Genomic DNA, 13,638 nt, shown 5'->3' with positions numbered 1-13,638 from the left:
AGAACCTTGTCTTTTGCAATCTGGTTCCCAAATGAATCACTGCTTTTGTTACTCTTTGGATTTTACCAAATACTGAGTAGTTATATAGCTCCTTTGGTATATTGGTACAGCACCAAATATTAAATAGGTATATATAATTTGTGGTCAGGAAAGGAAGGGAATAAGCATTTGTACAGGATCTACTAGGATCACCTATTAGTGCCTAGGAGCTGGAAAGGACCTAGGTGATTGAACTGAAATTTGGTTAAAATGACCTGTCCAAGGTCACACAGCTGATTAGTAGAAGAACCAGAGTTCTTTAAAAATTATTGATATTTTTGGTTTTACGTCATTTTCATTTTCAAACTTTTAATTCCCTCCCTCCCTTTCCTATAAAGAGACCCCATCTTTTGTGTCAAATAATAAAAAGGAAAAGGAGGGGAAAACAGTTCAACAAAAATAACCAGTGGGCCAGCAGAGTCTGACAGAATATGCAATATTGCACATCCATAGTCCCACACCTCCTCAAAGAAGGGAGGAGATTCATTTTCTTATCCTTTGTGGGACTAGCTTGGTCATTTTAATTACAACGTTCAGTTTTGTTTTTCTTTTCTTTTGTCATGATTGTATATCTTATTTGCCTGGTTCTGCTTACTTTATTTACATCAATTCACAAAAGCTTTAGGATTATGGAATCTCAGAGGCTATCAAGTCCAACTCCCTTGTTTTACAGGTAAAGAAACTGAGACATTAGAGACGTTAAGTGACTTGCTCTGGGCCACACTGCTAGTCTGAGGCAGGATTTGAATGCAGCTCTTCATTAGCTCTATTCACTACTCCATACCCTATATTCCAACTGCCTTCTACTGCTCTCAATTCCTCACTTTCATCATTCTATTCATTCATTCATCCATCCATCCATCCATCCATCCATCCATCCATCCATCCATCCATCCATCCATCCATCCGTCTATCTGTCTATCTGTCTGCCTATCTATCTATCTATCTATCTATCTATCTATCTATCTATCTATCTATCTATCTATCTATCTATCTATCTATCTACATTTTATTTATTTCATCTATCCAGCAGTGGATAGAATTCTAGACCTGGAATCAGGAAGACCTGAGTTCCAAGAAGACCTCAGACTTACCAATTGTGTGACCTTGAGCAAGTCACTTCACTTCTGTTTGCCTCAGTTTCCTTATCTGTAAAATGAGGGTAATAATAGTACCTACCTCCCAGGGTCATTGTGAAGGTTAAGTGGTATAATAATTGTAAAGCACCTAACACATAGTAAGCACTATATAAATGTTAGTTGTTGTCAGTGTTGTTACTGTTTCTCAATAGCATAGTAACATTCCACTACATAAGAGTAAGGATTCTTAATTCAGATATCCTAATTCTGGAAATGAACCTCTTTTCACATCATTATTTATAACATATCCTTATCTATAAGATAGATAGATATAAGATAAGTATCTTTGTCTACAATAGGTTTGTGTAAAACTTTTAAATAAAAATTTGAATTAATCCATTTGATCTTCTGTGATCCTCTTTGTTTCTTATTTGATGTTTTTTCATCTACAATTATGAAAACTGTTTCCTTTCTTGCTCCTCTAGCTTTTGGTGATATGACCTTTTTTTTAATGTTTATTTATTTTTAGTTTTCAACATTCATTTCCACAAGATTTTGAGTTACAAATTTTCTCCCTATCTCTCCCCCCCACCCCAAAACACCATACATTCTGATTACCCCTTCCCCTAATCTGCCCTCGCATCTATGACACCCCTGCCTTCCCTTCTCCCAATCTTCTCTCGTCTTGTAGGGCAAGATAAATTTCTATACCCCATTATCTGTATTTCTTATTTCCCAGTTGCATGCAAAAACAATTCTCAATATTTGTTCCTAAAATTTTGAGTTCCAACTTCTCTCCCTTCCTCCCTCCCTACCCATCCCCACTGAGAAGGCAAGCAGTTCAATATAGGTTATACATGTGTAATTATGGAAAAGACTTCCTTAAAAGTCATGTTGTGAAAGATTAACTATATTTCTCTCCATCCAATCCTGCCCCCCCATTTATTCTATTCTCTCTTTTGACTGTGTCCCTCCCCAAAAGTGTTTACTTCTAATTACCCCCTCCTCCCATTTGCCCTATCATCCCCCCACACTCCTCACTTATCCCCTTCCACCATACTTTCCTGTGGTGTAGGATAGATTTTCATATCAAATTGAATGTACATGTTATTCCTTCCTTAAGCCAAATGTGATGAGAGTAAGCTTCACTTTTTCCCTCTCACTTCCCCCCTTTTCCCTTCCATTGAGAAAGCTTTTTTCTAGCCTCATTTATGAGAGATAATTTGCCGCATTCCATTTCTCCCTTTCTCCTCCCAATATATTCCTCTCTCACCCCTTAATTTTATTTTTTCAAATATCATCCATATCATCTCTTCCTATTCAACTCACCCTGTGCTCTCTGTCTGTAATCCCTCCAACTACCCAAATATGGAGAAAAGTTTTAAGAGTTACAAATATTACCCTTCCATGTAGGAATGTAAACAGCTCAACTTTAGAAACTTTAGAAAGTCCCTTATGATTTCTCTTTCCTATTTATCATTTCATGCTTCTCTTGATTCTTGTGTTTGAAAGTAAAATTTTCTATTTAACTCTAGTCTTTTCATCAAGAATGCTTGAAAGTCCTTTATTTCATTGAATGACCATTTTCTCCCTGAAGTATTATACTCAGTTTTGCTGGGTAGGTGGTTCTTGGTTTTAATCCTAGTTCCTTTGACTTCTGGAATATCATATTCCAAGTCCTGTGATCCCTTAATGTAAAAGCTGCCAGATCTTGTGTTATCCTGATTGTATTTCCAGAATACTCAAATTGTTTCTTTCTAGCTGCTTGCAATATTTTCTCCTTGACCTGGGAACTCTGGAATTTGGCTACAATATTCCTAGGAGTTTCTCTTTTTTGATTTCTTTCAGGAGGGGATCGATGGATTCTTTCAATATTTATTTTGCCCTCTGGTTCTAGAATATCATTCTAAGCTCTTTTTTTCATCATGGCTTTCAGGTAGTCCCATAATTTTTAAATTGTCTCTCCTGGGTCTGTTTTCCAGATCTGTTTTTTTTTCCAATGAGATATTTCACATTATCTTCCATTTCTTCATTCTTTTGGTTTTGTTTTGTAATTTCTTGGTTTCTCATAAAGTCATTAGTTTCCATCTACTCCATTCTAATTTTTAAAGAACTATTTTCTTCAGTGAACTTTTGAACCTCCTTTTCATTTGGCTAATTTTGCTTTTTAAAGCATTCTTCTCCTCACTGACTTTTTGGACCTTTTTTGCCAATTGAGTTAGTCTATTTTTAAAGATGTTATTTTCTTCAGCATTTCCTTTAGCAAGCTGTTGACTTACTTTTCATGATTTTCTTGCATTGAGCTCATTTCTCTTTCCAATTTTCCTCCCCTTCTCTTACTTGATTTTCAACATCATTTTTAAGCTCTTCCATGACCTGAGACCATTACACATTTATTTTGGAGGTTTTGGATGCAGAAGCCTTGACTTTTATGTCTTCCTCTGATGGTAAGCATTTTTCTTCCTCATCTGAGAGAATGAAAGAACATACCTGTTCACCAAGAAAGTAACCTTCTATCATCTTATTTTCTCCCCTTTTTTTGGGCATTTTCCCAGCCAGTTACTTGAATTTTGAGTCCTTTGTCAAGAGGGGGGTATACTCTGGAGACCTGTAAGTTCTCAGTTCCTCGAAGGTGGCACAATCAAGGGAGAGGAGTTTACTCCTCTCTTGGCCTGTGCTCTGGTCTGAGAGCTACCAAAGTTTTTCTGCCCAGGATCTGCAAGTAGAATTTCCTTTCCAGAGCCTCCACCAGCTCCACCATGTCAGCCAGCACTCTTTCTCACCCCAGGGCCGCCACTCAGGACTGAGACCCAGATAAGTAGCTCAACTCCCCCAGGGGCTTTAGGCCAAGGGCTCCAAAAATGGATGCTGCTGCCACCACTGCCACTGCAGCCGCTGCCTGGGGCCAGGGCCAGGGGAGGACCTTGCTCCCTTCTCACCCAGATGAAAAAGGTTTCTCACTGACCTCTGAAGCTGTCTTTGGCATTTGTGGGTTGAGGAATCTGAGAACCTCTGCTGCTGCTGGGGATTCTGGCCCTGAGGCCTGTTCTGGTCCTGTTCCTGCTGGTGCCATGCCACCAAGGGTGGGCTGGGCTCCAGGGACTGTGCTTCGCTCCACACCCTGTATGATAGACCTTTCCTCTCAGCCTTCCAGGCTACCTCGGGTTGGAAATCTCTTTCACTCTGTCATTTTGTGGCTTCTGCTGCTCTAGAATTTGTTTAGAGTCATTTTTACAGGTGTTTTCTGGGCTGTGGGGGAAGAGCAAGAGTATGTGCATCTTTCTACTCCACCATCTTGGCTCCACCCCTGATATGACCTTTCATAGCTAGATAATATAGTCATTTGGAACTTTTTATGGTATATGGTATGAGACATCAGGATTCATCTCTTTTCTACCATACTGCTTTCCAGTTTTTCCAGGAGTTTTGTTGTATAGTGAGTCCTTATTCTAGTAGCTGAAGTTCTTGGGTTTACTGAACACTCTCCTAATACATTTGATTGTTTATGGGTCTTTCATGCTTTATTTGTTCATGGTTTGACCTTCCTTTTTTCTTTTAACCAGTATCAAATAATTTTAATGCTTTGTAGAATAATGTAAAATCTGGTAGGTCCTTCCTTCAAAGTGTTCTTCATTATTTCCCTTGAGATTCTTGGTCTTTTGTTTTTCCAGATGATTTTCGTTATTATTTGTTCTAGTTCTATAAAATATTTTTTGGTAATTTGAATCATATATTAATTTAGGTAGTAAGATAATTTTTATTTTATTGGCACTAACTATAAACAATTAATATCTCTCTGATTAGTTGAATCTGTTTTTATTTCTGTAAAGAATGTTTTGTGGTCATATGGTAAATGGACTTCCAGATATTACATACATATCGTATAGTTATTTTGAAATTTATTTTTCTACATCTTCTTGCCAGGTTTTATTTTCAGCATTCATAAAGGCTGCTGATTCCTTGTGGTAGCAATTCTTAGGTGATCCAGCTTTTTAATGAGCTAAGTAGATGGGCAATGACATGCTGTTAACAAATATATTCTCTTGGAAGAATTCTTGAAGATGAAAAAAGGAAGGGAAGTTCATGTGTATATGTATGTAGAGAAATGTATATTTGTGTTTCTCTTTGAGTAAACATTACATTATTATACCAAAGCAATTAGGAGGGTAAATTGCCATCTGGGAATGCCAGTGGTTTTTTGTTTATCTTGTATCAGGTAAGTGTCTCCTGTTGAGTATATGGAACTTGGAATGATCCATTTTTTGTTTGTTTGCCTTATGGCATATGCCTTCCTTTATTTGCTACTTCATTTAGTTGCCTATTTAGTTGTATGTTGAGTAGGATGGGGAGTAAGATAGTAGATCCCTCTATTGCCATATGCCCCTCTACAGGCCAAACCAAGGTATAATGGAGGAGAGAGGCCCCTTCTACCCTGTCTCAACAGAAAGCCCTAATCCTGACCCTGGGGCATGTCCCAATAAAACTTCAGGTTAATTTTACTTGCTGTTCCAACCCTGGAATTCATTGTGAGAATTAGACTGTTCAGCTGGACTAATTTGCCAGATCAGATTGTGTAATTATCTTTTATAGGGCTGGGTGTGATGTATGTTGGGCCTTTTTGCTCCAGGGGCTCAGACAGACAGACAGAAAGATAGAAAGAACAAAGGTGAGGTAGAAGAGGGAAGGGAGAAAGAGAGAGAGAGAGAGAGAGAGAGAGAGAGAGAGAGAGAGAGAGAGAGAGAGAGAGAGAGAGAGAGAGAGAAAGGGAGAGAGAGAGAGAAAGAAAGAATGAATATGTTTGATCTTTAGTACTCCTCCCCCTCCTCATGTAATTGTAGTGAATGAAGATGCTTTCTTGGGTACTTCCTAATCAGAACCAGACCCAAAGCACCAAGAGCCCTGTTTAATTTGCTCAGGGAGAAGGCTTGTTACAGTGCTGGGAGTGGAAAGCTAAAGGAAAGGTGTGCCTAGCTTCATGACATGATATGGATGAAGACTCAAGTGAGGCATTGTCCCAGAAGACAATTTTAGAAGTTCTATGGAAGTTGTCCAGTGGTTTGGTATTACAGTGACTTGGGGAGAACTCTGATGGAAATTGACCCACCCTACTTCTGAGCCTATTAAAAAGAGGTCTTAGAAAAGGACTCCCTTTCAATGTCTATAGTTCATCAGAGGTAGGGGTTTCCCTTATGGAATAGGTTAGAGACTCTTACGCTTGATATGCATCTTTTCCCCTTCTGTCCCTGCCATTCTCCATAGGCTCCACTAAGTTTTGTGCTTTGTTGATTCCTGAGGGGTGGGAACCTTGGGAAATGTCTGTGAATATATTTGTCTTCTGGCCTTTACCCAGGAGACCATTTCCTACCCTTTTCAGAGAGCAAATCCATCTTGGCCAAAGTTTGGCGTTTCTTTTTTTCTTGGTTTTGTTTTGTTTTTGTTTTTATTTTGTATTTGAGTCGTGAACCACCAGGTGGTGTCTGATTCACAATTCTTTATGAGATATTGAGGGGGGACGTCTTGAAGGGTGGAGGGTGTGTGTGTTCGTGTGTGTGTGTGTGTGTGTGTGTGTGTGTGTGTTTTGAAGGGTGGGGGTTTTTGTTGTTGTCGTTAAAGGCCTTGGGGAGCTGAATTTGGTTTTTCTAGGTCACTGGGATCCCTCAGAGGTCTAGCATCTGGTGTACTATAGTGGGGCAAGTGGCCAACAGCAGTCACCATGGCTGTCTCTGACTTCTGATGCTGGGAGAACAGGGGTAGACTTCGCCAGGGTGGTCTTAGCAGAGCTTATACGGTGAAGAGTCCAGGGCTGAGGCAGTCAGAGTCTTCAGGCAAGACTGGCAAAAATGGAGGCCAGAGGCCTGTGGGGGCCAAGCTCTCTCACCCTCCCTGGGAAGGATTATATCTTTTGGTTTGTGTACAAGAAAGAAGAGAAGAGTCTGAGGGCATCTGATCACTTTAGGAATAACCTTAACCCCTTAGAGACCCATTATCACCCTAGAGCCATAGAGGTAACCTGGTATAGTAGAAATAGCATGGAATCCAGTAAGAAAATCTGATTGATTATCTTGGTTCTGCCACAGATTAGCTGGCTAACATTGGGTAAGTTACCACCTCTCTGGGTTATATTACAATTTTTATATATTTTCTTTGATATTTTAATCGGGTTCAACTTGCTGTTGGGAGTTTTGAGGGTCAAATTTGGTTCTGTGGCCTAGAGCACTAAGGAGATAAATTAAGCAAAATAAATAACCATGGTTGCACACTCTGCAAATTGACAAAGATGACACAAAATGGAAATAGTCAACCCTGGATGCTGTTTGGAAGATAGACACACTAATATGCTGTTTGTGGAGCTGAAAACGGGACTAAATCATTCTGGAAGATGATTAGAATTATTTGAGAAAAATCACTACACCGTTCATCCTTTTAACTTAGAGATTCAAAGACAGAGGTAAATGCTGCATACATACCCCAAAAAAGTAATAGGAGAGAGTTTTGTAGTTGTAAAAAACTGGAACCAAAATGGCTGTCCATTGGTAGTTGGATGGATAAGCAAATTATGGTATGTAAGTGTCATGAAGAATTCTATCGCCGTAAGAAGTGATGAATATGAGCAGTTCAGAGAAACATTGGAAGACTTATGTGAACTAGTGCATAGCGAAGTAAGCAGAATTAGGAGGGCAATAAATATAATAGGTAAATAAATCATGAAAGGAATGCTAAAATGAAGCTTCATGTTAAGTAATTATAATGACCAGTCTTGATCTTGGAGAAGAGATGAGAGGAGGGAACATATCTCTCTCCTTTCAGTAGAAAGGTAGCAGACTAAGGGAATAGCATATCGCATACATTATCTGACTGAATTGGTTGATTTTAATCAACTTTATTTCTTTGTTCCAAGGAAGGGCTTCATGGATGGTGAGTGAGAGTACAATGTGTCTGGAAATACAGAGATGTAAAATCAAAAAACATCAATAAAATATTACTAAACAAATGTAATAACATTTTCTTCAATAGCATTCTGCACCTTAGATTTTTAAACTATATGGATAGGGAACTGGTTTGGCTAGGGAGTTCTTGACATCCTGTCTAGTCTTGTGAAGGCTGCCTAACCAAATATGCATCTTCAGGTAGTAATACCAAATCTGAGCTTGAGGTGTGATGTTCCTTCTGATGAAGGAATGGTTTTGCATTGGCAGGAAGGTAGGGCAAGAAGAATTTACAGGTTAAGTGAAAATAAATAGGATGTGACATCTGAAGGTAGGATGGAGAGGACTTTAATTCTTGATATATAACTGGCAGTGATATTTTTAAGTCCTATTGGTTCTTGTTACACAGTGTTTCTCTCCATTCCCATAACCATTAAGCTGCCATTTCTTTGTCAAGGTGGACCATTTTTTCCAAGTTTTGATTTGGAGATGAATTTTGTTTTTTGTTATTTAGTGTCTTTGCATAATTTTCATGTCTTCTCCTTATTTTTCCAGTTGAACTCAGAAGATTGTGGCAGATGTGCCAGACATGATGCTTTAATCCAAAAGATGAAGAGTATTGCCCTTGTACAACAGTGATTTTTACGCAAGAGAATAAGGTATGCTATACACTTTATGGTTGGTATCTTTTAAGGCCCTGGTGACTTCATTTGAACCTCTTCCCTCACTATTCCTACCCTTGACCTCAGATAAAATGAATGTCAGGGTGTCTTGCTGTTGGGCAGTAAAGAGCATTTCTGGAAATAGACCATTTTTTTTAAAGCGTTGATGATTCATTTGGGCCATCTTGCTTTCTATGCCTCTCTGAACCATCTCCTAATACAAGTTTTGGGTTACTGAGAATTTGGAGTTGCCATTTAGAACCATGTAGAACTTTGATCAGGTATTTTCAATCATCTAGAATACCTCTTTAGATGAAGGAGATTCCATCTGATACCTTCAAAGGAATATTCAAGTCAAAAGGAATATTCTAGTCCTGCCCATACCTGAACAGAAATCCTGTAAAAAACATTCCTAACAAATGTTCTAATCTCTCCATTTCAGATGACCTTCTACCTGCATATATATATGTGTATATATATATATATATATATATATATATATATATATACACATATATATGTATATATATATATACATATATTTACATTTGCTTAGCTATTTATATGCTGTCTTCCTCATTAGAATCTCCCTCTTGAGGGGCAAGGACTGGGTGTATGTGTGGCACACAAGTAAGAACTTGTTGACTGACTGGCTGCATGTGTTGTGATGGGAAATTCATTACTTCTTAAAGCAAGCAGTTCAATTTTTCTTCGTCTTCTCAAGAAATTGTCTATTTTCCTCTATGTTGATCAAGAATAGATCTCTTTGCAGATTTCCCCTTGCATAAAGGAAGAGTTTTTCTGTGAGATCAAAGAGGATCTCTAGGCATTCTTGAGTTACATTAAGTTAAGTTTGGTCCTCATAAAATAAAGTTTGGGCAGAGAGGAGTGAGATGTCTGATTGCAGGGACTGGATTTACCAGTGGTAAGTAAATATACATCAATACTTAGTCTACAGCAGTTGTCCTGTAGCTCTAGGTCAGAATTGTGGGTTTTATTCCCACATCTTTAACAGTATCATTTCTTATTTAATTCAAAGCCCAGAACCTGGGTAGATTTGGTATAAATAACACAGACTTGTCCATTTTCACTACTTGCTTCATTCCTTCTTGCAAAAGGATATTTTTTTCATTGCCCTAATTCATTACTGAATCTTTCCAATTCTTTGTCTCCAATATTTATCAACTTTATCCCATCTTCCCTGGGCCCACTGCCACTTTCTTAGTTCCCCCTAGCATACTGCAGCAGTCTTTCTGAATTTCCAGGCCCTCTTCCTTCACCAGAACTTAATCAATTCTACACAAGACTACCAGGAAGACCTTCCTCAAATTCAATTTTCATCATGTCAACCTGTTGGTTAAGAACCCAGTCTGACTCTTCCTAATCCCACTTCTTGGCAGATACTCGAATAGTTCACAGATTCCTTCTACAATTCATTTTTACAGATAAGGAAACTGAAGTACCTATTGTCTGATGATCTAAATGCTCCATCTGGCCTTTGGAAGTCTCCATTAATAAAATCTCAAGCTTATTGGCTAGGTATCCAACTTGCTCTGCTTAGAACACTCTCACCAGGCTTCTTTCACCATTCATGGCCTCAGAACTTTCATGGAACAATTCAAAGCTCCTTTCTCCAAGAAGACCTTATCTAGCTAATTGCTGGTTAATAGGCAAGACCTCAGCAGTGTGTGACTGTATTCAGTTAATTTATACACACACACTCATATCTATCCATATCTATATATGTGGCATTTTATAAATAGGCTCTTCAGTAATTCCATACATGCATGCTCTTTTTTTATCTTTCCAACTTCCTTCTAGAGGACCTTGTCTTTTGTTTCTTCTGTTTCTTTTCCTCACCCCCACCACATAGCATTAAGTACAGAATTTTGTACCCAATGGTTGTTTCCTGGATGGTGCTGATGAACTGTCTGTGGGATGAGTCAAGAGGGGAAAATGTCTCTTAGAGATCTTCTTTCTGGGATTTGTTGATTATCTAGAGTTACCTGGGTAAGGCGAATTGGGGGAGGAAAGGACAGAGAAGTTAATGAATGATTCCAGGGGGATTTCCAAATAAGTCACGGCTCTTGCTTTCTTGATGACAGCCACCCCTCCACCCCCACCTCCACCATATTTATATCCATCTACCACCTTCATTGCACATAAAGGGGCATCTGTAATGAAAGTAATAATTACAATAACTTGCATTTACGTAGAGTTTTGTAATTTACAAAACATTTTATATGCAAATTTTCTTGTTTGAGCCCTACAACAACCCAGAGAAGTAGATAATATTGCTGGTCTTATAAATCCCCACTTTTAGGTAGAGAAACTGAGGAACATGGAGGTTAAATGACTTGCCCATGGCCATACAGCTATGAAGTGGCAGAGATAGGAATTGAGACAGAATTTGAACCCTGATTCTTAGATCCTGAACCCAGCCTTCTTTTGTACTCTGCCATAGTTTAGGTGTTTAAACCATGAGGCCATGAGGGTAAGACACAGTAGAAGAAGGGAGACTATCCAAGGAGCACTGATGTCTCATCTGCTCAAAATCCTTTAAATCAGAATGGAATGGAGTTGGATGTTATTACTAGTGGTTAGGAGCAGTCTGCTGGCATGTGCTGGTTGGTTGGAATCAATGATGTCATTTCCTGATGATTAAACCCTGGGAGGTTTGGCTTCCCAGACAAGGGCCTCCACCCATGGTAACCTGGCCTCATAACCCAAAACAGGTGTCACTAAATTCCCTAAGCCTGAGTGCTGCTAGTGAAATTAAGCAACATCTGCGAATGGCTGAAGGCATAGAAAGAAAAGAAGGGGTAAGGGAGAGGCAGAAAGAAATAATGATAACAATAATGATAGCTAACTTTTATATAATGTTTACTATGTGCCAGGCACTGTAGTAAGCACTTTGTAAGCATTATCTCATTTGACCTTCACAAAAATCTTGGGAGGTAGGTGATATTGTAATTCCCATTTTACAGATGAGGAAACTGAGGTAAATCAGTGAAGTGACTTGCCCAGTGTCACACTTGCCCAGTGAGCACCTGAGACTGAATTTGAACTCAAGTCTTTCTGACTTCAGGGCCAGCACTGTATCCATTGAAACATCTAGAGAAAAGGGAAGTACCTGTTGGGAGAAGTGGTAGAGCAATGTTAGTCTCTTTTTGTTGTCTGCATCTGTGTCATCTTTGTGTCTTCATTGTCATGAAGAATGGCCACTCTGAAAATTTCCCTCCCTTATTGTTGCTGTGGATCAATCCTTTTTCAGTCATGTCTGACTCTTCATGACCCCATTTGGAGTTTTCTTGGCAGAGATATTGGTGGTTGCCATTTCCTTCTCCAGCTCATTTTACAGATGAGGAAACTGAGGCAAGCAGGTGAAGTGATTTACCCAGGGTCACCCAGCTAGTAGGGGCAGCTTGGTGGTGCAGTAGATAAAGCACCAGTGCAGGAGTCAGGAGGACCTGAGTTCAAATCTCACCTCAGACACTTGACACTCACTAGCTGTGTGACCTTGGGCAAGTCACTTAACCCCCCCAGTTGCCTCATCCTGGGTCATCCTAATGATTATCTAGTCACTGGATTCAGATGGCTCTGGAGGAGAAGTGAGGCTGGTGACGTGCACAGCCCTCCCTCACTCAAAACAAAGTCAAGTGCAAGTCATATCATCATTTCTCTGATGGTATGGTGTTCTTCGGCAATGAAGGACGAACACACACAGCTAGTAAGTACTTGTCTGAGGCCAGATCTGAATTCAGGAAGAGGAATCTTCCTGACTCCAGGCTTGGTACTCTATCCACTGTGCCATCTAGATGCCCCCTCCCTTATGAAACTCAACAACTCTTCCATAACTTAAAGACTTAGAATGTTGTCTAGGATACAGAAGTTAAGTGATAAAAGCATAGTCATTCAGCTAATATATATGAGAGGTGGAACATGAGCCCAAATCTTCTTGACCCCAAGACTGGCCTACCTCTCTACCACTGTCTCTCAAAGGGAGATATATGACCAGTGAATTGTTACAGTGGCCTTCTTATGCCACAGAATTGTCAAAAATGGAACTGCTAATGGTTGCTGCCTTAGTCAGGTGATGGATGTCTTCCTCCTTTGGTCCTTGAATAGAATCTCCCAACCTTTCCCATCCCCATTCTTCTCCACTTGACCCATGTTCTCCTGCTCCTCAAGTAGAAACTGAAGATTTTGGTTCATTCTTTGTGGAATTGAAAAACTGGAGAAACTCATGAAATAATTTTCTTCTTACCCTTTGGTGTCCTTTGGCTAAGCATAGAACAGAGTGAGAAAGGGCTTAGGATTTAGTCTTAAGATCCCAAAAGTTTTCTGAGTCAGTATCTGTGTCTTTTCAACTCATTGACTCCTAAGCCAAGTCAGAGTGGTTCTCTGTAGAGAGCCAATAGTCTGCCGAGTTGGTTTCTTGAGAAATGTCCCTTGATAATAGTGGTTATCTTGAAAACCACATACCTCTAAGGGGATCACATCTAGTGCATTTGTTTCATGGAATTTTCTGCCCCCCTAATCCCAGAGATGCTAAACCAGACAGAGTCTCCCAGTTGTAGTGACTCAGTAACACCAGGAGTTTTCTTGGTGCATCTCCACCTGTAGTGATGCTAGGAGAATGTGGTAGTACTCTTGGAAAAGCTGATGAAAGGAAGGGAGGATTTGAAATGAAAAGCTCATTTTCAGAATCTTCCTTCTGAGGTCATGATTTTTTTTCTGAGTGGATTCTCTAAGTTCCTCAAATAGTTTTTCTCCTAGAATGTTTTCCTGATCATCTTGTACTTAATATAAATATTCTACTCATAGGACCCAGGCTTTTAGAGATGGGTGGCAAGGGAGCTCACACTTATCAACATTTCAGGACACTTTAAATATTTTTTTAATAATAATAGTTAATATTTATATACCTTG

General features: G+C 39.3%; 1 long non-coding RNA gene across 8 annotated transcripts in view; it reads left to right on the top strand.

Annotated features, from left to right (window-relative positions):
• Positions 1–13,638, top strand: part of LOC140528074 (uncharacterized) — a 261,449-nt gene that overhangs the window by 211,769 nt on the left and 36,042 nt on the right. For all 8 annotated transcript variants that reach the window (XR_011975064.1, XR_011975058.1, XR_011975063.1 and 5 more), the window contains one exon: positions 8,600–8,703. This is a non-coding gene — a long non-coding RNA (uncharacterized lncRNA). The remainder of the gene's footprint in view (positions 1–8,599; positions 8,704–13,638) is intronic.

This window comes from Notamacropus eugenii, chromosome 2, assembly GCF_028372415.1.
Source record: "Notamacropus eugenii isolate mMacEug1 chromosome 2, mMacEug1.pri_v2, whole genome shotgun sequence".
Taxonomy (NCBI): Eukaryota; Metazoa; Chordata; class Mammalia; order Diprotodontia; family Macropodidae; genus Notamacropus; species Notamacropus eugenii.
This window is presented reverse-complemented; position numbering and strand designations above follow the sequence as displayed.